Source organism: Rhinatrema bivittatum, chromosome 2 (genome assembly GCF_901001135.1).
Source record: "Rhinatrema bivittatum chromosome 2, aRhiBiv1.1, whole genome shotgun sequence".
Taxonomy (NCBI): Eukaryota; Metazoa; Chordata; class Amphibia; order Gymnophiona; family Rhinatrematidae; genus Rhinatrema; species Rhinatrema bivittatum.
This window is the reverse complement of record NC_042616.1, coordinates 100,346,911-100,372,433: the sequence shown is the minus strand read 5'-3', so window position 1 is coordinate 100,372,433 and position 25,523 is coordinate 100,346,911. Positions and strand designations below refer to the sequence as shown.

Sequence of the window (25,523 nt, the reverse complement as noted above, 5' to 3'; positions counted from 1 at the left end):
CACTCTTTACAGGTCAGTCTCAGTAGAAACGCTCCTGGATGTTGTGATTAACTCAGGCAAAGGACACATTATCATGGGAGTTCATGACAAAATGATCCTGGGGCACAAGAGGGGGCCCTGCCAAAGTTGCTGGCTTTAGGAAGTAGATAACTCCCTAATGGCAGGATAGAAGACTGCAACCAATGGACTCTGCAGAAAAAAATGAGACTGAAAGCACCTTCGTGTGGACATGACATTTTTATTTTTTTTTTTAGAAACTTTGAAATCAAAGTTTCCCTGCCATGCTCTGTCATCACCCATGTGTGAAGGCTGCCATCCTGCTTGTGCTCAAAGATAGAGCAAAATAAGAAAAAAAAAAAAGCCAAAAAAATAATTCCCTAGCTCCGAAAATTTTGGCTAGCATACAAATTTTCTAAATATACTTTTTTTGCACTGATTCCAATAGTCAAACCGCCTAAATACTAGAAAACTTGAACATTTCACTACTTGGAAGAAGTGCCTCTGTCTCATACATCACATAAGCATCTGTGTCAAAGATGCATTACCTTTAGAGGTGGATAGTTTTTTCTCCAGCTTCCACCCCCTTCTGGATAGAATTCTTACTAACCTGCATGTAGAGCCAGATGTACTACATTTCTTTCCCCCAGAGACAAAATGGGAAAAACTCTTTGGTACAGTTGGTCCTTAAATGGCCAACCTGCATTTCTATTTAGTAGCTCAGTCCAATTGACAGCTGTCTTCCCAGATTAATGTTCCCTTAACCACAACTGCACTAATCAGGATTTGACAAAATCCTTTGCTACTTGCTAATTATAACAAACTGAAGCTAATAGTGTCTCATACAGGCCCAATTACAGTCTAACTGAACATCTAACAGGAAAGCACTTTTACTGGTCTCAGAAACAGAACTGTCACTTTAAACAGTAACTGAGAAAAAAGCATTTCCCTCATATCTAATCATGAACAGCATAGGATAAAGCTGCACAATATGTTTTACACAAACAGATCGCTTCACACCAGCTGCCAAATGTACAATTTCCAGATGATGGAATTCTTGACATTCTGATATGGTCAGCCTGTTACAGAGCATTCCAATACTAGCTCAGTCCCAAGAATGAAACCTCTCTATGAAACAGAGCCACTGCCATTCCAACATTAAATTCTCATCAATGACTAACATAAGCTCTTGCTGAAAAAGGATGAATACAGCCAAACAGATGTTACTTGTATTTATTTATTAATGCAAAGGCTTCTATTCCGCTCCCTCCACTCAAAGTATTCAGTGCAGATTACAATTCTATAAAATACAGTAATGGTACAATAAAAAACATTAACTATCAATAAAAAGCTTCACTAAACAATTTATTTTAGCTGTCTTCGAAAGTCCTTTACATTGGTTAGAGATTTAAGTTGATCGGGAAGAGAATTCCACAATACAGTAGCCACATACGAGAAGGCCCTAGCCCTTGTTCTTTGTAATCAAGCAACATTATTTGCTGGCACCTTTAACAATGCTCTGTTTGCCAACCGCAAATTGCGATTCTGTTTATACCATTCCAGTTTATCTTGCAAAATGCATCTATAACCTAACACCATATGTACTAAAGTGATCATCTTTAATTTGGATCTCTGCTTCACTGGAAACCAATGCAGTTCCCTTAATGTGGGATGAATGTGATCACTCCAGACGTAATCTCTTCAAAACACATGTGGCAGCATGCTGGATCAACTGTAGCACATGCAATAGCTTGTTAGGTAAGCCAATATAAAGGGAACTGCAGTAGTTCAGCTAACCCAAAACTAATTCTTGTAGAGCAGTTCTAAACATTTCCTTAAGTAATACCTTTGTTAGTAGTTTAATTAACTAATTTAAAAAAGGAAGATTGAGCCACCCATCAAACCTGCAAATGGAGAGTGAGCTGGGAATCCAAAATGATACTCAGATTCTTTACCACTTTGTATGCTGAACGATAAAATGTATTTTGAAAACATATTATATTCAGTTTCAAAAACTTCTCTAAGATTCACTCACCATGCATTTCTGTTGCTACATCCCTTCGCCCCACTAATCTGTTTTCAAGTGGTCAGTTGGCTGAAATACTTAGTGACTGCATTTTATCCCTGGTGATTGCACATCCACCACTCCACCTCCATGCATTCCTCCCTTTTTCCTTTCCCAGTCCCCACCTCTTCTTCAGATGTATTGGAGAAATTACCTGATAATTTCGTTTTCCTTAATGTAGACAGATGGACTCAGGACCAATGTGTATAGTGTGCTCCTGATAGCAGTTGGAGACTGAGTCAGATTTCAATCTGACATCAGCACTACATATACCCCTGCAGGAAGCTCTGATCTTCAGTATTCTCCTCGAAAAGCAATTGTGGATATATGTGTGTTTGAATAACTTAATTTGAACTGGTTGACGTGAATTTAGCTGGAGACCACCAGTGCACTCAACCAAGAAACGCAGACACCCAGTAACTATGGGTGTCCTAACTAGAGGTAAAGCATGGCTTACCCGTGCTTGTCTTGCTCTCGGGGGATTGTCACCTGAGGTTTCTGTATTCTGAGGCAGCTGTGAGCGGGATACTGAGTCCATCTGACTACACTAAGGAAAACAAAATTATCAGGTAAGTAATTTCTCCATTTCCTAGCATGTAGCAGATGGTCTCAGGACCAATGGGATGTACAAAAGCTACTCCCGAACCGGGTGGGAGGCTGCCCGTGGCCCACTTAGTACTGCCCTTGCAAATGTTGTGACCTCCCGGGCCTGAACATCCAGGTGGTAGAACCTCGAGAAGGTGTGAATGGAGGACCATGTCGCCACCCTACAGATTTTGGCGGGTGACAGCATCTTGGTTTCTGCCCAGGACACTGCCTGGACTCTGGTGGAATGGGCCTTGACTTGTAGGGGTGGAGGCTTGCCTGCCTCTACGTAGGTCGCCTTGATTACTTCTTTGATCCAGCGGGCTATGGTTGCCCGTGAGGCCGCTTCCCCTTGTTTGTTCCCACAGTGAAGGACGAATAGGTGGTCCGATCTTTCCGGGTATCGGACTAGGAGTCTGCCAACGTTAAGATGGCGATGGAGGTGCGAGTCTTCCAAGTCCTTATTCTCATCTGGAGATGGCAGTGAGATGGTTTGGTTTAGGTGGAAATGAGAAACCAACTTTGGAAGGAAGGAGGGGACAGTGCGTAGCTGTATGGATCCCGGTGTGAATCTGAGGAACGGTTCCCGACAGGATAGTGATTGAAGTTCGGAGATTTGACGGGCTGAACATATTTCCACTAGGAATGCAGGCACCGTAGGGACAGACCACGTGAAATTCTAAAAAGAAGCTCCTGCTAGGAAGTAGAGTACTAGAATTAGGGGGAGAATTAGAATGTATAGCAGTGAATGCTATACATTCACTGCTATACATTGTATAGCATTGTATATTGTATAGCAGTGCTATACAATGAATAGCAGTGAATGCAGACTTAATTGGCTTCTCAGAGACATGGTGGAAAGAAGATAACCAATGGGACAGTGCTATACCGGGGTACAAATTATATCTCAATGACAGAGGAGCACTCGGGAGGAGGGGTGGCGCTTTATGTCCGGGATGGCATAGAGTCCAACAGGATAAACATCCTGCATGAGACTAAATACAAAATTGAATCTTTATGGGTAGAAATCCCTTGTGTGTCGGGGAAGACTATAGTGATAGGGGTATACTACCGTCCACCTGGTCAAGATGGTGAGACTGACAGTAAAATGCTAAGAGAAATTATGGAAGCTAACCAAATTGGTAGTGCAGTAATAATGGGAGACTTAAATTACCCCAATATTGACTGGGTAAATGTATCATCGGGTCACACTAGAGAGATAACGTTCCTGGATGGAATAAATGATAGCTTTATGGAGCAATTGGTTCAGGAACCGACGAGAGAGGGAGCAATTTTAGATCTAATTCTCAGTGGAGCACAGGACTTGGTGAGAGAGGTAACGGTGGTGGGGGCCGCTTGGCAATAGTGATCATAATATGATCAAATTTGATTTAATGACTGGAAGAGGAACAGTGTGCAAATCCAAGGCTCTCGTGCTAAACTTTCAAAAGGGAAACTTTGATAAAATGAGAAAAATTGTTAGAAAAAAACTGAAAGGAGCAGCTACAAAAGTAAAAAATGTCCAAGAGGCGTGGTCATTGTTAAAAAATACCATTCTAGAAGCACAGTCCAGATGTATTCCACACATTAAGAAAGGTGGAAAGAAGGCAAAACGATTACCGGCATGGTTAAAAGGGGAGGTGAAAGAAGCTATTTTAGCCAAAAGATCTTCATTCAAAAATTGGAAGAAGGATCCAACAGAAGAAAATAGGATAAAGCATAAACGTTGGCAAGTTAAATGTAAGACATTGATAAGACAGGCTAAGAGAGAATTTGAAAAGAAGTTGGCTGTAGAGGCAAAAACTCACAGTAAAAACTTTTTAAAATATATCCAAAGCAGAAAGCCTGTGAGGGAGTCAGTTGGACCGTTAGATGATCGAGGGGTTAAGGGGCACTTAGAGAAGATAAGGCCATCGCAGAAAGATTAAATGATTTCTTTGCTTCGGTGTTTACTGAAGAGGATGTTGGGGAGGTACCCGTAATGGAGAAGGTTTTCATGGGTAATGATTCAGATGGACTGAATCAAATCACGGTGAACCTAGAAGATGTGGTAGGCCTGATTGACAAACTGAAGAGTAGTAAATCACCCGGACCGGATGGTATACACCCCAGAGTTCTGAAGGAATTAAAAAATGAAATTTCAAACCTATTAGTAAAAATTTGTAACTTATCATTAAAATCATCCATTGTACCTGAAGACCGGAGGATAGCAAATGTAACCCCAATATTTAAAAAGGGCTCCAGGGGCAATCCGGGAAACTACAGACCGGTTAGCCTGACTTCAGTGCCAGGAAAAATAGTGGAAAGTGTTTTAAACATCAAAATCACAGAAGATCTAGAAAGACATGGTTTAATGGAACAAAGTCAGCATGGCTTTACCCAGGGCAAGTCTTGCCTCACAAATCTGCTTCACGTTTTTGAAGGAGTTAATAAAAATGTGGATAAAGGTGAACAGGTAGATATAGTATACTTGGATTTTCAGAAGGCGTTTGACAAAGTTCCTCATGAGAGGCTTCTAGGAAAAGTAAAAAGTCATGGGATAGGTGGCAATGTCCTTTCGTGGATTGCAAACTGGCTAAAAGACAGGAAACAGAGTAGGATTAAATGGACAATTTTCTCAGTGGAAGGGAGTGGACAGTGGAGTGCCTCAGGGATCTCTATTGGCACCCTTACTTTTCAATATATTTATAAATGATCTGGAAAGAAATACAACGAGTGAGATAATCAAGTTTGCAGATGACACAAAATTGTTCAGACTAGTTAAATCACAAGCAGATTGTGATAAATTGCAGGAAGACCTTGTGAGACTGGAAAATTGGGCATCCAAATGGCAGATGAAATTTAATGTGGATAACTGCAAGGTGATGCATATAGGGAAAAATAACCCATGCTATAATTACACAATTGTTGGGTTCCATATTAGGTGCTACAACCCAAGAAAGAGATCTAGGTGTCATAGTGGATAACACATTGAAACCGTCGGTTCAGTGTTCTGCGGCAGTCAAAAAAGCAAACAGAATGTTGGGAATTATTAGAAAGGGAATGGTGAATAAAACGGAAAATGTCATAATGCCTCTGTATTGCTTCATGGTGAGAATTGTACTGTGTACAATTCTGGTCGCCGCATCTCAAAAAAGATATAATTGCGATGGAGAAGGTACAGAGAAGGGCTACCAAAATAAGGGGAATGGAACAACTCCCCTATGAGGAAAGACTAAAGAGGTTAGGACTTTTTAGCTTGGAGAAGAGATGACTGAGGGGGGATATGATAGAGATGTTTAAAATCACGAGAGGTCTAGAACGGGTAAATGTGAATCGGTTATTTACTCTTTCGGATAGTAGAAAGACTAGGGGGCACTCCATGAAGTTAGCATGGGGCACATTTAAAACTAATCGGAGAAAGTTCTTTTTTGCTCAATGCACAATTAAACTCTGGAATTTGTTGCCAGAGGATGTGGTTAGTGCAGTTAGTATAGCTGTGTTTAAAAAAGGATTGGCAAGTTCTTGGAGGAGAAGTCCATTACCTGCTATTAGGTTCACCTAGAGAATAGTCACTGCCATTAGCAATGGTAACATGGAATAGACTTAGTTTTTGGGTACTCCGAAGTATGTACCAGCAAGGGCGCGAACCTCAGGGGCATCCCCCCCGTATTGACGTCATCCGCTTCCAACATATAAAAGGTCTTCGCTTTTGCTAACCGATTGAGTTAGCAAGGATTTGGACAAGGATACAAATTCGTCCTAGCTACTCTGCCTCCTCGGACTTACCAGAGGTACCCGCTCCTCGGGGGCCTTGCTCTCTTTTCTCTATTTCAGATAGGAACCGGTATTTGCTTCTCGAGGGTCCATGTTCCTGAATATTCTCTACTGCCTGGAAGCTATCGCAGATACAGACATTTGTGAGTTACCATCGCTCTCTCAGAGCTTTCCCTGGAACCAGGTACTCGCTCGAGGGCCTAACTCTTTCCAGCTACTGAGCCTCCTTAAGAATCTATGTGAGATTGTCATCTACTACTGGCTATGTATACAGCATACCCTGTCTACGCACTATCTATAGTCTTGCTACAGCTCAGCAACCCTGGGATCGCAGTTCCAGTATATGAAGGATTTTTGCCCTGCCGGGCATATCAGCTCACTACTGCCACCTCCTGTGGTTCTACTAACCTGTCTAATAAAAGTAGTATCTGTGTCTGTCTCCATACCGAAGCCTAGCCGGTGGTCCCTCTCAGGATATCCTCCTGGGGACGCTGTCATCTGCCATCAGCCCAAGGATTCACCTATTTACATTCCTTTCCAGCTGAGTACCCTTTCTAGCACTCCGCTGGTACAGATTGCCAACTCAGTAGTCTATATCATAAAATAAATTGCTAGTTCCGCCTACAGAGCATATCAGATTGCTAAACTCCTCCTTCTACGGGAGCCAGTCCCTACTGATTGCTAACACTGCACGGTGACTCACAACAGATTGCTATTCCCATCAGCATAGCAGTTCTCTAACAGATTGCTGACTCCTCCCCTCTGGAGGAGCACATTCTAACACCTTTCCTTGGTGTGCAGAGGCACGTAGCTTAGTTTTCTTAGCCCTCTGCATGGCTAATTCCACCACGATGGGTGTGTGGAAGTTGTGGCAACGAGTAAAGTGAGGATTGTTTCATACAGTACTTTAAATCCGTCTTGCGAGACACCGTGCCCCCGTGTATGGTGTTTCCCACGACTTCTCTAAAACTGAGTCAAGAACCTAGTGAGAGGGCAATAACGTAGGCTCTGCTGGTAAGTCGAAGATCTAGAGTTTCAGCCCTGGAGTCTGGCATATTTTGAATGTCCACATGTAAAATGGAGCACACCTTTTCCAGAAATTTGGGGTAGGACAAGTCCTCCAGAGGTGAGTATGGCTCTGGAAGCTCGTCCGGTGCATCAGAAGGATAACCCATGGAGGTATCCTGAGACGAACAAGGTGAGCCTGGTTGGGCCAGAGAAGGTATTATAGGATCCAGTGGCTTGGGACTGGCAGGTTGAATGATCGGAGCAGGCTCCGGGGTTGGCTCCCGTGACGAAGTAATAGAATGTGGTGAATCCTCCTTCGGGGACAGTGGGAGGTGAATGTATTTTGTAGTGTGTTAAAAAATCTGGACAGCGCTTCTGAGAGTTGAGAGAAGGCTTGTTGTGTGTTGGGGGGCATTGGAGGTTTTGTTACCCCTTGTCTGTGTCTTGGGGAGATCGTCAGACAGGATGTCTGAGCTATTGCTACGTCTTGGATGTTTTTGTGGTTGTAAGTCGTGGGCTATCTTCCGTTTTTTGGTGAATGGTTCCTGTAGGTCCTTCGTCTGTGTGTGGATACGGATGATAAATCTGAATAAACTTGTGATTCTAGAGAAGATGACGCAGAATGAGAGGGTACCGCTATTAGTTCCTCATCAGATGAGCTGGGGTATGTTCTTCCCACGGTGACCTCGAAGGTCTAGAAGTCAGAGCTCGGTGTGGACGAGCTGCGTTGTCTTGGAACGTTAGGTTTAGGCAGAGAGGCCTATATACATTCTCTGGAAAGAGGTTTGGTCTCCCGTGGTAGACTGGTCCCAGTCCCCATCGCATCCGAGGCAACTTGTTTAGTAGTTGCTTTTTGAGTCTGTTGCTTCGACTTGTCCGACTTGTGCGTAGAGGTGGATGTTGGATGCGAAGATGCGTGCGAATGAGATGTGTCTTTTCGGCACAGATTAGGGAGTGAGGCTTCGATGACGCACCATGCGTCGAAGATTGCTTCGATCTTGCGTCGTGCTTCGATGCATGCGCCGGCTTCTCGGTGCACGCCGGTCTCGTGTCATGAGTTGATGGAGGTGCGTCGTGCTTCGATGGCGGAATCCGGTCGGCGCCATGTTTCCTCTTCTGTGTCGTAGAAGTCTTCACTGGCGCAGGCATCGATGGTGTTTGCATCGACATACATGGTTTCGACCCTGGCGCATCAGAACGTCCATGGTGGCTCAATTTTTCCAGGTCTCTGCCTTGGCTGTTTGGAGGAGCCCCGACTAGACCCCGATCGATCCCGATGGGGTGCAGGTGGCGTTCTGTGGGGGTCTCGACCCCTGCAGGCCTTCCCTTCCTCAACTCCAGGCCTGGATGATGGTAAATCGATGGACAAGGCCCTTACCTTCAGACCCTTAGGTTTCGACAGGCCTGGGGAAGAGTGTGATTCCGATGGCGGAGCATAGGTGCCGATGGCGCGAAGCTTTAGTTCTTCGATCTTGTGGGCTCTTTGCCTCTGGGCGACATGTGGCCACAGTGCTCGCATTCGCGCTGATTATGATCAGGGCCCAGGCATCGGTGATGGACATGATCTTTCCACAACTACAGGGCTTAAAGCCAGACCGCCTCAGGGCCGATTTTCTCAACATTGATTTTCTAATTTTAGTACTCAGGTGAGGAGAAAGAAGCTCTGCGTGCGTTTCCACACGTGGAACGAAACAGACTGAGGAGATGCCCCTGGCTAAAGTCGCATCTGTGAGGAAGGATATTGCTGGTTCTAATGTTTCAACGGGCGTGGTCGAATTCCTGGCCTGTGACAAGCATGCACGTGTCACCACGGCACAGCAGGCAGCGATCTGCAGTGACATAGCTGCTGCCTCAAATGACTGTTTAAGGATGGACTCCTGACGTCTGTCTTGGGCATCCTTGAGTGCCGTTCCTCCTTCGACTGGAATGGTGGTGCGCTTTGTGACTGCGCAGTCCATGGCGTCCACTTTCGGAAACACCATGAGATTCTTGGCTGAGGATTCCAGTGGATATAGGGCTTCTAGGGACCTTCCTACCTTGAAACTGGCCTCCGGGGCACTTCATTCCAGGTTGATCAGCTGTTGTACGGCTTACAGCAATGGAAAATGCCGTGAGGCATGACTGAGTCCAACCAGAAGAGGGTTCGTCTTTGGCTCCGCTGAGTCGCTTGTGTCTGGGATGGCCAGCTCCCTCCACGAGGTCAGGTAGTTCATTTTTGGAGAAGAAACGCATCATGGTTCGGTATGGTTCTGTTCCTGGAGGAGTCCGTGTCCCCTAAGGTTAGGCTTTTGTCTGGGGGAGGCACGTCTCTGGGAGGTTTGGGTCCTCTAGTGGAGGCTGTGGCATCAGTGGCGCCGATTGCGCCTGGACGAAGGTTTGCAGACCTTTAAAGAATTCCACCCAGGAAAAGGTTCCTGGGTCTATATTGAACCCAGCAGCATTCCCCGAGGGCCCCATCTGGAGGGCAGAGCTGGGGCTAGAGAAGTCTGGGGTACTATCAGTGGATCCGGATTCCTGTACTGGCTGGCGGAGAACCTTGCCCTGGTTCTCCCAGAGCCGTCTCGCACTGCTGCACAGCTCTTATGTGGTAGGCTGGGCAGAGGGCTTGTGCTGGTGGTGCGTGGTTTGTACGCGTAGGGGCGTTCAAACCCAGTATGTGTGTTTATATGCACGCGCAGGGAGGATTAGATATGTGCTCCGGGTGCGCTGAGGGTGTGCAGGCAGGCTGCGAAGATATGCGTGCAAGGCGGTATGTGCGCTTACGGGGGTGTGCGCAGCCGAACTTGTGCGCCCGGCGCTGTTGAGTGTGGTACTACGCGCCCGGCATCCTCGTGCGCCTCGCTGTGCGCATGGCCCCTATGCGCGCACTGCTGTGCGAACAAGAATGTTATGTGCCCAGCTCAGTTAGGCGGACAGTACGGTGATCAAAGAGGGGAAATGGCGCTGGTAACCACGCGAGTAAGATGGTGACACCCCCCCCCCCCCGGAGGGTCTCCACGCGGGAGAACCCTCGAGCCAGATTGGGGTCTAGCCTGGACGGGGCTGCTCAACCCGATGGGACAGACGCAGACGGTCAATCTGTGCGGCTATCCGAGCCACGGAGACCGGGACTTAAAAAGTTTTCCACCTTACCTTGTCTCGGCGCTTCCCGGTCTCGTGCCAGGCTGTCTCCGGCTGCAGGGGGAGAGGGAACATACCTTCACCGCCGTGCTCGGTCTTGCACCCACTGCCTCTCAGCCACTCCCTCCTGGGGGCTAAGTCCACGCCGGGAACCGGCTGCCGGACCGAGGCTTACCTCTGAGGGATCTTGGAAATCACCGCAGGAGCGGGGCTCATCTTGTAGAGGTAAGATTTTGGAATTTTCTCTCTTCTTTGGGTTTGAATTTTCTAATGCTGTGCAACCGTGTATAGAGTCCCAAACTGCAATGGAGACTGAGAAATACTGAAGAAAAGAGCTTCCTGCAGGGTTTTATGTAGTGCTGACGTCAGATTGAAATCTGACCCCGTCTCCAAATGCTATCAGGAGTACACTATACCCATTGGTCCTGAGTCCATCTGCTACACACTAGGAAATGTCATAATGATATAATTGTATATTTGTTTAATTGTTCAATCTGTTTGATGTAATTTTCTGTTCCTTGTTCTGTGTAAACCGAAGTGGTATGCACAAGTGCATGAACTCCGGTATATAAAAGCCTTTAAATAAATAAATAAATAAAGTCTCTATCGCTTCATGGTGAGGCCGCACCTTGAATACTGTGTACAATTCTGGTCACCGCATCTCAAAAACGATATAGTTGCAATGGAGAAGGTACAGAGAAGGGCAACCAAAATGATAAAGGGGATAGAACAACTCCCAAATGAGGAAAGGCTGAAGAGGTTAGGGCTATTCAGTTTGGAGAAGAAACAGCTGAGGGGGCATATGATAGAGGTCTTGAACGAGTAGCTGTGAATCTGTTATTTACACTTTTGGACAATAGAAAAACTAGGGGACATTCCATGAAGTTATCAAGTAGCACATTTAAGACTAATCGGAGAAAATTCTTTTTCACTCAATGCACAATTAAGCTCTGGAATTTGCTGCCAGATGTGGTTAGTGCAGTTGGGTTCAAAAAAGGTTTGGATAAGTTCTTGGAGGATAAGCCAATTAACTATTAATCAAGTTTACTTAGGGAATAGCTACTGTTATTAATTGCATCAGTAGCATGGGACCTTCTGGGTGTTTGGGTAATTGCCAGGTTCTTGTGGCCTGGTTTGGACTCTGTTGGAAACAGGATGCTGGGCTTGATGGACCCTTGGTCTGACCCAGCATAGCAATTTCTTATGTTCTTATGTCTTTTGAGAATATGCATTTTTTTTCTATATTTGAACTTTGTTTACTATAGGAGAAAATATTTTTCTGTTTCTAGTTCTCCAGTTTGTACTACATGCAGAAGGTCTTGGTGTTTCCATTCCAGTTTTTGTTTCCAATTTGTGGTATTTTTTGTATATTAGATGAAGGTAGGTCTGTCTGTATTCTGTGTGAGTGTGACAGATGTAGCATGTAGGGATTTGTATCAGCCTTATGTGTTGTATTATCTCAATTTATATTGCACTGGTGGTGAACTGCTGCCTTTTTCATAGGTAGGGCTATTGCTGTTTCATTTCTTGGAGTTAGTGCTGCTGAAGTATGGCAAGTTTGTATTTTGTATTTTACAATGTACCTGGTAGTAGAGGGAGTTTCTGATGCGGTTACTGAGATGACACCAGAATCAGAATATCTTTTTTGTATGGTGAGTTGTATAGGGAAATGTCTTAGTTCTGCCCTTTAATCACTGGTAGGAAGTGGGAGATTCCTATGGATGAAGAGTATATGTTTACATTTAGTCCCATGATGGTCATATGTTCAGTTTTTCACGCATGTGACAGTCATCTCTCAGGTGTGTCCTGATAGATAAAAGGTTGAGAACCACTTATCTAGGGAAGGAAAAATTTGAACTCCCAACCAGCATAGGTGTTCTACTGCCACAGCTAGACATTATGTGAATACACTGGGGACTGACGAGAGGCCAAAAGGTAAACCTTTGTACTATTTGTCCCCCACTCTGAAACAGAGGTATTGCCAAGACAACGGGTGCATAGAGATATATGCATAAGCTTCCTTGATGTCTAGGGAGCACATCTAGTCCTGTGGTTGGATAAAAGGCAGGATGGTGCCCAGGTAACTAATCTTGAATTTTTTTCAGCAAAATGCTGATTGAGATTCTGAGATATAGGATGGGCTGAAGACTCCCTCGATTTTTTGGAGATGAGGAAGTATTATTTATTTAATTTATTTTTATATACCGACATTCTTACATCCAATGTAAATCATACCGGTTTACATTAAACAGAATAGCAGGAAATAAATTTCCATAGTCTAATACAATGAGCATTTCTAATTAAAATTGTTAACAAGCGAAAAGAAAAAGGTAAAGAATTGGAATAAAGGTTAAACAGAAAAATATAAAAGATTTTTTTTTTTTTTTTTTTAGAAGCACAAGGGTTGCATGAAGGGGTGCACAAAGGGGAGAGCCCCTTTGTCTCGCCCCTTCGGCGCCTGATGGTGAGGCGCTCTTCAACCGTCGCCGGAGCTCCCAGTGACGTCAGGGGGGGGCGTGGTCACACATCGCATCACAGTCATTCATTTCCCTCACCTCCTGCTGTTAGTTCCATATCTTTTTTCCCCCTGCCATTCAAGTTTGATGTTCAGTTCTCGCGGGGGCCCAGGATGGAGGGTGGAGTAATATTAGGAGTAATAGCCCTGGTTGTAGCTGGAGTGGGCTAATTCTTGTATGACATACTGTTTGAGGAGGGACTGTACCTCCCACTGTAAAAGATCTTGCTGGAATTAATCTATTAGAGGGGAGGAGAGGTGAGGCATTCGAGATTTGCTATTGAAGTTGATGGGAACCATGTTGTACTACCAATAGTACCCACTGGTCCAATATCTCAGCCCATGATGTCGCATATAGTTGGATTCTACCCCCCAAATGATCTTGTCTGCTGCAGCTTTGATGCCGCTTGTGCTGGTTGTTTCTGCTGGTGTGTATCCCTCTGCCTTCCCTTTGTTAGGTAGACAGCTGTTGAGAACGTGGCAACCGATAAGGAGGTTGATAGCCATGATAAGGCCGATAGGGCCTCCGTTGGTAAAAGGGCTTCTTAAATTATGGATAGAAGCATCGTGACCTGGAAGATTGGTCCCAACCCGTAGAGACTGACTGCACTGTGAGGTTTTGGTCCTTTATCTGGGTTGAAAGTGTCCTTTAGTTTACCTGAACAGGGAAGATGAGCTAATCTGTCATGGACATCCTCGCAGATGCCACAGGTGCAGAGCCATGCCATTCGACATGCTGCAATGATCTTCAATTGGAATAACTGTATATAAAATGCTCAAATAAATAAACAAACAAATGGCTGGAGGCTGCTGATGTTCTTGCTGTTTTGCCCAACAATTGCCGAGTAGGTGTATCTCATAACATAACCAACCACAGTTTGTGGGGGTGGTGATGTTCTTGCTGTGTCAAAGTCTTCATAAACAGCTCTCAAAGGACGATGCAGACCCTGATCCATATCTAGAAGGGGTTATGGCATGATCGCCTGTCCTTCCTTGGATTGAACAAAAGGCTTTAGTTGTTGCACGCACTCATACAGATATTGAACTATGTAGAATTTGCACTGTTGGATCCGGGTTGACAGCATTGAATCTTGAAAAAACTTTTTCCCCAAAATAGTCCAGTAATTTGTGGTTCCTTCTTGGGGGTGAATTTGAGTGACGTTTGTTTTTTTTTCCCCCCCTGCGCATGGATGATTCCACCAGAACAGTCCAATTTTCACACTGTGCGATACCTAAAGAAGGGGTCTCTCAGAATTTCATTAGAGCTTTCTGTAGTACTGGGTGAGATGGGAAAGCGGTGGGTTTGCTTGGTAGCCGAAGGATGTGCAGTAAGCTCATTACTTCTATGCAGGAATCCGATTCCTTCTGAATCTCAATTTTTAAAAGAGAACCCACATTTTCAACAAAATGTGAATACTTGAAGTCCTCTGGAGGTAAGGAATAGTCTGTCACTTCCTCTGGTGGGCCAGAAGGAATGCCTGTAGAGCTACCTTGGGTCTCCCCCAGGGAAGATAGCATAGGACTCTCAAATGTTGGAGATAATGCTGAAGGATCCTGAAAATGTGGAGATGGAGGACTGACTTCCCTGTGACACTTGAGAGAATTAGCCCTTGGTGACTGGGTACACAAAGCTCTGATGTTATGGCCTCTAGGGGATGAATGGGTACATTAGGGGGACTTTTGAGGCACAGCTTGGGGAAACGTGAAAAAATTATGGCAATATCAGTGATCTGCTCCATCGCTTGTTGAAAACAAACTAGGTGAGTGGTGAATATGACCTCCCTGTTCCATGCCTTGCTTATCCAGTGTTGAGACTGGAGTAAGAGGTAGGAGAAAGCAAATTTATTTATAACTTTTTTTATACCGGAGTTCAGGTAACAGAATTACTTATCACTCCGGTTTACATTATAACAAGTAGAAAACAATGACAACATGTCTTACAATGAACAAGGGAGTGAACAACTTGGATAATATAACATAACATAACTAGGAACAGTAGCAGTATGCACTATTAGAGCGAAACTAGCGCATGGGGAGGGAGGTTGAGGACTCATAAGAACATCCCATACTGGGTCAGACCAAGGGTCCATCAAGCCCAGCATCCTGTTTCCAACTCTGAGCCCCTGTTGCCATATACTGGAAAGCAGTAACGGAACCTGGGTCCATGGTAGAATTTGAGGCAGTGATGGGATGACACAGCCTTTGGAGTTTTTGGTGGTGGAATAGCAACGGCTAGTATGTCGTGGATGGGAAGTTCCCAAGGGTGGGGCAGATTCTTGCCACTCTTGCTGCAGAGCCTCTGGAGATGCCGGAGCAAAAAAAAAGGACTCAACCAATGAGCCTGAGGTCAGTGTTTTGTGCACTGGCTTTGACGCCAATAGTATAGGAATCTACTTCAACACAAGCATTTTCACTACATGAAACATAGTCTTGTGCCCCTGGCTTGATTTTGGAGAGAATTCCTGCAGAGACCAGCCAGTGCTCCTGCACATGGAGGGTGTCACAACTGTCCCAGAGAGGACTGGATGGAGCGAAGAGGCTCTCTTACCTCACCCAAAGATGAAGACAGAGGATGACGATTGTCCGGAGGCTTCTTCAGCCCAGACCCTAGCTATCTTTTCAACTTGCTGCCTCTGCGGCTCTGGGGGACATTCTGCTGCAGTCTCAGCCATTTGCTTGATCATGGTCCAGGCCCAAACAAATAGCAGCAGTTGTAGCCATCTGTAATGGACATTATATAGCCACAACTACAGTGTTTGAACCCAGCAGTCTTTCTCCGAGGTATAATAGCACTGAAAAGTGCTGTTTGGAGGGGGGGGGGGGTTTCGCTGAAGCCAAAAAACATTGAAAAAAAAAAAGAAGAAGAAGAGTGAGCAGGAATCAGAGACAGATAAAAAAATACTGAGGAGACTTCTGGAAGGCATATTTGCACGGGAACTACCGTACATGCCCAGTATGGCAAAAGTGTTAAGCTTTGAGAGGCATCTTATGGAATGCATCTTATTTATTTATTTCTTAACTGCGCTATTTTATAGTATTTAACTGTACTATCAACATCTCTAGGTGGTTTACAAATATACACAGCAGTAAAAACAGGCTTTTTGTCTGGGGGAGGGTAAAGGGGCAATGGTTAATTGTTCCCCAAGGTCCTCTGCAGCTGAGAAGGTTTTGGGCTAGGTTAGGGACAAAATGGGTTGAGCTGGGGGGGGGGGGGGGGTGTTTGCTGTTTAATATTCAAAAAGAACAGCTAAACAGAACTTGACAATTTTATATTATTGTACTCACTGGAAAAAGTGTATGCCTTAGATATAATGTATGCTATTGTATTTACTGTTGTGATGCATGGCTAGTAAGTGGGTACATTTTCTGTCTCAATGTTAGAGGTCACTTAACAGGATCACCTATCAAAAGACACAGGATACTTCATTTTCTCAAAGGTGAGGGGTTTATGTCACATTACTTCAAGAGACATCCTACAGATTCAGAGCATGATAAGCTCAAGTGAGAGTGGGTAGGTCAGATGCACTAGCTAAAGGGACATGTATACTTATTCACAAATCTCTTCCTACCGAGGTGGGTAGACAATTGATAGACCCAGAGGGGAGATACATCAATGCACATTATAGGAGAGGTTTGCTGTGATATGTGTTTATGGCCCTGAGGGGCAGAGGGATTATTACAATTTGAATATTAGAGGGGTTTTCCTCTCTGGTGTATGTTAGCAGTAAGGGAAGAATTGTCCCAGATGCAGGCTCCAGGGCAAGTTCTTATGCAGAGAATGGGTCTGGTGGATATTTATCATTTTCAAAAATCCTACCTCTAGGTCAGAGCTTTCCAAACTTTTCATGTTGGTGACACTTTTTAGACAAACATAATTTCGGGACACAGTAATTCAGTCTACTAGCAAACCAGAGGTTAAAGGTTAAACGAACAAAATGTATTTCGACAATCTATCTACCTTATAAATGGCCTGTGACCGACGGCCCGCAAATGCGCAGTAGAGCGCAGCTCTACTGCGCATGTGCGGGCAAGGACGTTGGTCAGAAAAAAAAAATGGCGGTGGGGCCGCAGGAGCGGGAGGAGAAGTAGCGGCGCCGCGCGCGCGCGGTGCCTCTACTTCTCCTCCCCAGATCTGCCGGCAGATCTCGGGGGGGGGGGGGGGGGGTGTCACTCCCGCGCCCCCCCACCCCCCGAGATCTGCCGGCAGGAGCGGGAGGAGAAGTAGCACTGCTACTTCTCCTCCCCAGATCTGCCGGCAGATCTCGGGGGGGGGGGGGGGGGTCACTCCCGGGCCCCCCCCCCCCCGAGATCTGCCGGCAGGAGCGGGAGGAGAAGTAGCGGCACCGGCAGGAGCGGGAGGAGAAGTAGCACCGCTACTTCTCCTCCCCAGATCTGCCGGCAGATCTCGGGGGGGGGGGGTCACTCCCGCGCCCCCCCCCCCCCCCCCCGAGATCTGCCGGCAGGAGCGGGAGGAGAAGTAGCGGCACCGCGCGCGCTCGGTGCCGCTACTTCTCCCCAGATCTGCCGGCAGATCTCGGGGGGGGCACTGCCGCGCGCGCGGGAGTGACCCCCCCCCCCGAGATCTGCCGGCAGGAGCGGGAGGAGTTAATGGAGCCGGGTGAGGGTTGCGGGAAGTCGCGCTTACGGCGCCGGGAGGAAATGGAGGTGGGTGAAGGGAGGGACTGAGTGGGAGGGAGGGAGAGGGGGACTGAGTGAGTGGGAGGGAGGGAGAGGGGGGACTGAGTGGGAGGGAGTGAGGGAGAGGGGGGACTGAGTGGGAGGGAGTGAGGGAGAGGGGGGACTGAGTGAGAGGAGAGGGAGGGTGGGGAGGAGTGGGGGAGGGGGGTGGTGAAGAGTGAGGGGAGAGAGAATGAGGGGGAGGTGAGAGACAGAGGGATGTAGCCCGTTTTAACGGGCTTTACGGCTTGTTTATGTATGTTTCCTTAAATATATACATAACAAAATGTTTCACGACAACCTATCTTGTGAAAATCTTTCATTTATATTAAAAATATATAATATTCCAAGATTAATGTTGTTATAATTTATGAGTAACAATAATAAAACAAAGTTGTGTTATTCAATTTACCTCTTTAATGAGATATATGAGCTTGATGGGATGAGCACAGCTTTTGAATATTTGGTGTTAATAAGAAAGTCCAAAGGGTCTTCTGCGTAATTTTAAAAAGCTGGCCAGTTTCACACTATAAAATTATTTGATAGCCTCATTCAACTAATTCTATATGACTATGAGAGTGAAGACTGGAATTTATAGGAAGGGACAGAATGTCAATATAAATCCTGCACCTCCAGTTCTGTAACTCTGTGCATCCACTGAAATTCCCCCAAACAATGGAGCTTGCATGTTTCCCTTACAGTTCATCATAGTAAAAGATGTTTTCAAATTCTGGTGTCACCTCACAGTAACAGCAGCACAAACACCTTCCACTGCCAGGCACATTGTGAACGAAAATAAAACCTCGCAAAAAAAAAAAAAAAAAGACACTCAAAATCTATACTGCAATCCCATCATAACATAACAGTAATAACACCAAGGACTCTAACAACAATAACCCTACCTGTGAAAAAGCAAGGGTAAATATTATACTGGGTCCTAGAATACCAATACACCACCTACTGAGGAAATAAAACAAACCCGATTGCTATAGATCCCTATGCTAGCGAATTTCTCATCATGGTCACACACACAGAGCAGAGACAGACCCTCACCAAATACAGAATACAAAATAAAGGAGCACAAATTAGACAAAAACTGAAATGGAAACCCCAAGAAGCCAGACTCTGTGTATTAATAATGGAAAAACAGAACCACCATTCCTCATAAAACAAATAAAATCAAGAAACATAAAGCATCAGTTATAATAGTAAAACCATACTAATAAAAGAATATTTTAAAACTACTGATAAATAGAATTTCTATTCATTAAAATCATATACATTTTTTACAATTTCCTAAACACCAATAAAATATTTCAAAACAGCACATATATCAAACACCACCCAATAATTAAAACTAATAAGGATTTTAAAAAGCCCCTGCTGTCCATACGTGGGAGCTCTTGATTTCCAGTTACCCTGATATTGTCAAGGATTAGGAGGTTATCCTCTCTCTCTCACACACTCACATTTCCATTCTCTCTCACACATATACTGTCACATACATACATATTCATGCTCTTATACCCACCATAACCTCTCGCTCTCACAGACACTGACACACTCTCAAGCTCTAAGACACTCTCTCTCCCTCCACACACACACCCCCACACAAACTTTTACTCCCCTGGATTTTCTCATACATACTCTGTCTGGCTCCCTCACATAGACACAAATACACAGGCAAGCTCCCAGTCATTCTCACACTGAAACTGACCCCCAGGCAGGCTTCCATTCAATTTCACACCACTCCCTCAGGCATGCACACATTCATTCTCACACACACAGACCCCCAGGCAGGCACCAATTCATTCTCACACACACAGACACCACACACAGGCCGGCACCTATTCTCACACATACAAACCCCAGGAAGACACCCATACATTCTCATACACAGACACACCCTCAGGCAGGCACACACTAAAGGCAAACCCCCTCTCTTTCTTTTGCCAGCAACCTCGGAGCCTCTCTCATTCCTCTGCTGCCACTGTCACTGCTGCCGCATGGCTATTGGGGAGGCGCTGATTGCTGCTATTGGCACTGAAGCCCATTCTGCTGCCTCCTCTGTGCAGGCCCCGTGGGTTTCCACTTCCTCCATGTTGATCTCGTACATTGTGAAATCAGCATAGAGAAAGTGCTACTCTTGCACATTGCCAAAGATTACATGTGCCAATCAGTAAAAAGTAATTTATTTCTTTTTTTTTACCTTTGCTGTCTGATCTTAGTTTTCTAATCGGTTGGTCACAGGCTTTTTTGTTCCACCTCCCCTTTCTTATTTTTTTGCAAATTCCTTTCATATTGTCTTTTTTTCTATTTCTTTTCTCTCCATCTATCTTCTTCCCTCAAACATTCAGTCAGGTTCTCATTCTCACATGCTTTCTCTCTCTTACACACTCACAGGTTCTCTCTCATACAATCATTCATACAGTCTCTCTCTTGCACATGCTGTCTGACTCACACACCCAGGCTCTCTCTCACTCCCACATACTGTCTTGCTCAAGCACAGGCTCTCACTGTCACATGCTGTCTCTCTCACACACAGGCTCTCACATGCTGTCTCTGCAAACATTCAGGTCCTCACTCCCGCACACAGTCGCTCAACTCACCTCACACACGCACACAGTCGCTCAACTCACCTCACACATGCACTCTACGGGCCCTCAGCCTCTCTCTTACCTCTGGGCCTCCTCTTCACGGGTCGCTGCAGGATGGGCTCTGCAGCGGCCCTGATCTTCTCGGGCCGATCCGCGGTGGGGACCCTGCAATAACGCTGCTGCTCCTCTTCTGCACGCGGCTGACGCTCCTCCCCCTTTCTGCCTGTGCGGCTCCGGCAACATTTTTCTTCCGGGGCCGCATGGGCAGGAAGGAGGAGGAGCACCTGCACGTTTCGACGTGACCTTTTTCTTCTTCGGGCCGTGGTGAGGTGAGCTCCACCACGGCCATCTTCCTGCTGTGTCCACAGCGATATTTCACTGCTCAGCCACCAGTGGGATGAGCTCCACCGGCGGCTGCATTGGCTCCCACTTGCCAGTGTGTCACGTGCACCGGGCTTGCGCGACACACCGACACACCTCAGGCGACACACTAAAGTGTCGCAACACACACTTTGGAAAGCTCTGCTCTAGGTATTACACTTGCTTTTCTCCAAAAGACAATTCTTATAGCTGTATTGATTGCTTCTTGTGTGATCAGTAACTTGTCCACCTGTCTGGATCCTCATATTTTGACTAGCTATATCTCAGACCATCACCTGGTATTTTTTAATCATTAGATATTTCGCAGTCTCTCAGTTATGAAAATTCTTGGCAGCTGAATGTTTCACTACTAAGCGAACAATTTTTGCACCAAAGTAAAACAAACAGATTTTCTCAAGGTACATGAGGTGGGGGACTACAGTCTGTTTTTTTTTTATGGGAAACCCTGAAATCTGTGTTGAGTAAAATCAGTTATGCCTGTTATCTCAAACACAAAGAACAAAGAGGTCCCTCAAAAGACACATTAGGCGATTGGAAGACCACAGGCAAGCAAGTGTTCCTATAGAACAGGGGTGGCCAACTCCAGCCCTCTAGACCCACAAACAAGCCAATGTATATAAATCTCATGTATATTCATTGTGAATATCATGAAGAGCAGGCCTGTTTGTGGCTCTCAAGGACCAGAGTAGGCCACCCCTACTATAGAAAATATAGGAACCTTCACAGATTAGGAATCTTTAGATAAATAGAGTGTTCTTAGATATTCAAGGCATAAGATAAGAACATGGAAACAAAGCCGGGGCGATGTTGGCTAGCTTTTTGAGAAGAGCACATAAATCACTAATCACCGGTATTCAAAACAGGCAAGGAAATGTTACAGTTAGAAGGAAATCTGCGATACTCTTAAGATTCAAGTTTGTAGAGCTATACTCTGATCTGGGAGGGAGCTCTGATATAGATATTCCTGATACCTTAATGACATAAGACTGCCTGGTTTGAAGCTGCAAAGGGAAAAGCTAACTGCCCCTATTATACCTTTAGAAATGCAGACAGCAGTCTCAAGGTTACCAAACAGCAAGTGCACAGGACCAGAGAGATTTTATTTAGACATTTATAAAAAGTTATTTCCCAAGTTGGCTCCACACCTGTTGAAAATATTTGAATATATTCAAGTTATCACCTCAGTACTGGAAATCTGACAGACGCCACTATTGTGCTAAAACACAAGACAGGGACAATGACGACCCTGGGTTCTACCTGCTGACCTCACTGCTTAATTCAGAAATGAAAATATTAGACAAAATCCTCCAGAGGAAGAGTAAGGGTAGAGGACCTTGTTGCACCATACTAAACAGGTTTTATCCAAAACAGGTCCTCTACCATAAATACTGACAGATTATTTAATGTTATAATAGTGAAACATGATAAAATTGCATTAGATGCAGAAAAAAACTTCAACAGGCTTCAATAGTTATTCTTATTTGCTGTCTGGAAAAAATAGTCCTAACTTGATCAGTTCTGATGTTAAAGGCACTATATACTCATCCAAAGCCTAGGATTCTGACAACTTGATCCTTATCTAGCTTCTTTTCTATACAGAAAGGCAAGAAACAAGGCCCTTCTACTTTTTGACCTGGTGATTGATGTTTTAGCCCAAAAAATCCACGCTGACCTATAAGATTGGGGAACAGGAATATGCAATTTCATTTTTGACAAATCCAAGAAGTTTAAGGCCTAGGGTCCTGACCCATCTGAAAGAATAGGATGCAATTTCAGGATACAAAGTCAATTTCTTAAAGTCAGAACTGTTTCCTGCTTTTCAAATTTTAAACTGGCCCATGAACAGCATCCTGTGTTTGGGTATATGCATCCTAAATAATTTTTCAGACCTTTAGGTGACCCAGCTTTGCCCATCACTAAGCTCTTGCTCTATTTTTTAGCACAGTAGGGAGAGTTTATTTTTGTCAATATTCCTTTGCACTTATCCCCACCTTTTTGTAGGAAGGCTTAAGGGGACTATAAAACTTCCCCCTAGCTTGAGATTTGGTTCTTTGTATCTCCCTGATAGACTGACTAGGAGAGCGATTTCTCTGTCTTGAAGTGGATTCCCCCAAGGAGTGGATTTTTGAGCTGTGTGGATTTTGATACTTTTCAAAAACTGAATAGAGACAGTTCCTACAGTAAGGATTCCCCTGGTATCTAAATGAACTGGATTTGATTTTTTTCACCTTTGCTGAAGGAGTAAAACAAGATGTGCAGACAGCTGTGATTTTTGTACATTTCTGAATGAAAGGCTGGAGTGGTTTTGACTTTGAAAACTAGTTTTTTGGATTGAAGGGATTTTTTCACTTTTCCCAGTTTTGAATGCTGGATCTGCAACAGGAATGTCCAGCCCTGAGAGGGGAAGGATTACTTGATATGGATAACAGTACAGTTGAGCAAAGAGCACTGTATAGAGAGAGGCCTGAGGGTTACGCAGAAAACGTTTTTTGATCTCTCCACTAAGGCACAACCACCAGCAAATGTTCATACATTCTTTTTGTAAGGATGCAGATGAATGGTAGGAAGAGGGCTTTAGATTTTTGGGTCAGTTATGGGAATATGGTAAGCTTAAATCCTTTAGTGCATTTAGATCAGAATATGTTATATGGAAAGAATCGCAACTGTTCTATAAAAGGCCGTGAGAGACTTTACAAAGACACAGATCGAGGAGGTTGATGCTTGGAACACTGTTTCAAGCTGAAAAGGCATTTTTTGCAAGACACACCAAAAAAGGCAATCTCAGTTTACAAAATGGTGATCTTTGTTGAAGTTAGCACCTTCTCTCCTGATATTGGCACAATGGCAGAGACCTGGGGTGCAAATTAAATTATGAAGCATAGAAAAGAAGATGGAGGGAAGCCCAAAAAAATTATTCTTCAGTTGAAGGTTGGAACTGTTGGTCAAACTTCTGTACCACACAGATACCTCTGTACTGAACTAGGTTCTCTCCCCAATTACCGGTAACTAAAGTTTGTTGGAGGGGGATGTGATGAAGCGAGGTCATACATGCACGTATAGAGGAACTGTGTGGAGGTGGAGACCTTTCGGAACCACATTAAAATAATAATCAGTAACACTGTAGAGGAAACCATGGAGTTTACACCTAGTCTCTGCCCACTGGGCTGGTGGGGGAGCCAAACAGTTGCTAAACAAAAGTAAGATGCTTATAAAACAAGTGTTACAAGCTGCTAGATTCACCATTGCAACCTTGTGGAACTTCTCTTCCACACTGAAGCAGATTTGGGAAAAATACTGGTTGTATTTTAAGAGTCTGAATGTGTAACAAGCTTCATTCACTATTACCACTTCATCTGCTACTTGTTGGAATATAAGCATCTCCACAATGGAAAAAAAAGGTAAATAAATAGCTTTTTTTTTTTTAATGAGATGTTATGAACAGTATAATTTTGTTGTGTGCGTTTTTGTTGTGCGTGTATGCTAGTCTGTTCTAAAGAAATAAAGCATCTAAAAAAATTGAGAAATCTGTCAAAACCCTAAACCATATTATGTACCTAGGAATCTGCTTCTCTTTTACTCTGTAAAAATACCTTCTTAAGCCCCAAATGCTTCCATTAGGTGAGCATTACGGGGAGAAATTAAAATCAAGTAAAACACTAGAAAAAAAATTAACCGTACACATAAAAATAGTGTTCTAGACACTACAAACTGAAATTCTCAATAATCAGTCTAAACATGTAATAAAGCAAAACAAAAATCTTCACTTTTAAATAAAAGGCAAGTTATGTAAACAGACTACGGCCAGAGACCTAAACAGCTCAAGACAAAACTGCGGTAAAACGAAGGCGGTCGCGCTCCTTTTCCACCACCCCACACAATTACACTTTGTTTTTTTTTTTTAGGTTAGGGGGACAAAACTAAGACAAAAGCAAACTTCAGACAGATTTAAATAACTAACCCACAGGTATCGCCCTCCTCTTCCTTTCCCGCCGCAGGGAAACCCCCCCCCCCAAAACATCCGAGTAGTTGAGCAGTGCCCACGGCCTAACAAAAGAGAAACAAAAGCAAAGAGAGCAGGAGCAGAAAAAGAAAGACACTGGCTCGAGCGCGGACGCAAATAATGCCCGAAGCTCGCCCCCCCAAGTCTGGTCTGAGAGAAAAATAAGAATAAACCCCGTTCCGGGCCTCCGGCCTACGCTGCGCCGTTAATACCACTCAAGGCGCCGCCGCCTTCCTTAGCGGACACACAATAAAGTAAAATCCGAAGCCGCACGCTCTCCCTTACAACAACAACAACCTAGGCCCGTGAAGCCATTACACTCACCTCTGTATTCGGCGAGAGAGAGAGAGATCAAGTAACTGCACTGCGGGCTCCACAACACAGTACAGTGCGCTTCCTGCTCTTGCTTCTGCTGCAAACGGTACCTGGCTCTCCTTTCTCTACTCGGCAACCGAGAGTCGTCAGGAAACAGAACGACGTCAGCAACTGAGCCCGGATGCGCTGCTTCACTTCCGCCGCACGCAAAGACCCTCGCCAGCTGGAAATTGCTAGAAAGCTCAGCGGTGAGGCGGGAACGGGTGAGGTGAGAAAGGAATGCGACGGCCCCCTTTGATCTGGCCTGCGCCTGTAAAGACGGGAGAGCTGCTAATCAAGAACAGTAGCAGCCGCCTGCAGATCCAGTAATTATATTCCTGGCAGACAATAGAAGCTGCTGTTACTAGTTTTAAGACCGATTCTGTATGCAGATGGATCCAGGGCTACTCCAAGGCGCCCATATATCGAAAAAGAAGAACATTTTTTCTTTTATATTCTAACATACTC

The 25,523-nt window shown here is 44.8% G+C and overlaps 1 protein-coding gene across 3 annotated transcripts in view; it reads right to left on the bottom strand.

Annotated features, from left to right (window-relative positions):
• DNAJB6 (DnaJ heat shock protein family (Hsp40) member B6) overlaps positions 1-25,270 on the bottom strand; it is a 320,695-nt gene extending 295,425 nt beyond the window's left edge. Inside the window, exon 1 of one of the 3 annotated variants that reach the window (XM_029588504.1) lies at positions 25,026-25,270. The gene's annotated coding sequence lies outside the window, so the exon portion shown is untranslated. The remainder of the gene's footprint in view (positions 1-25,025) is intronic. The other 2 variants (XM_029588503.1, XM_029588505.1) reach the window with 2 other exon arrangements.
• Positions 25,271-25,523: the final 253 nt, after the last annotated feature.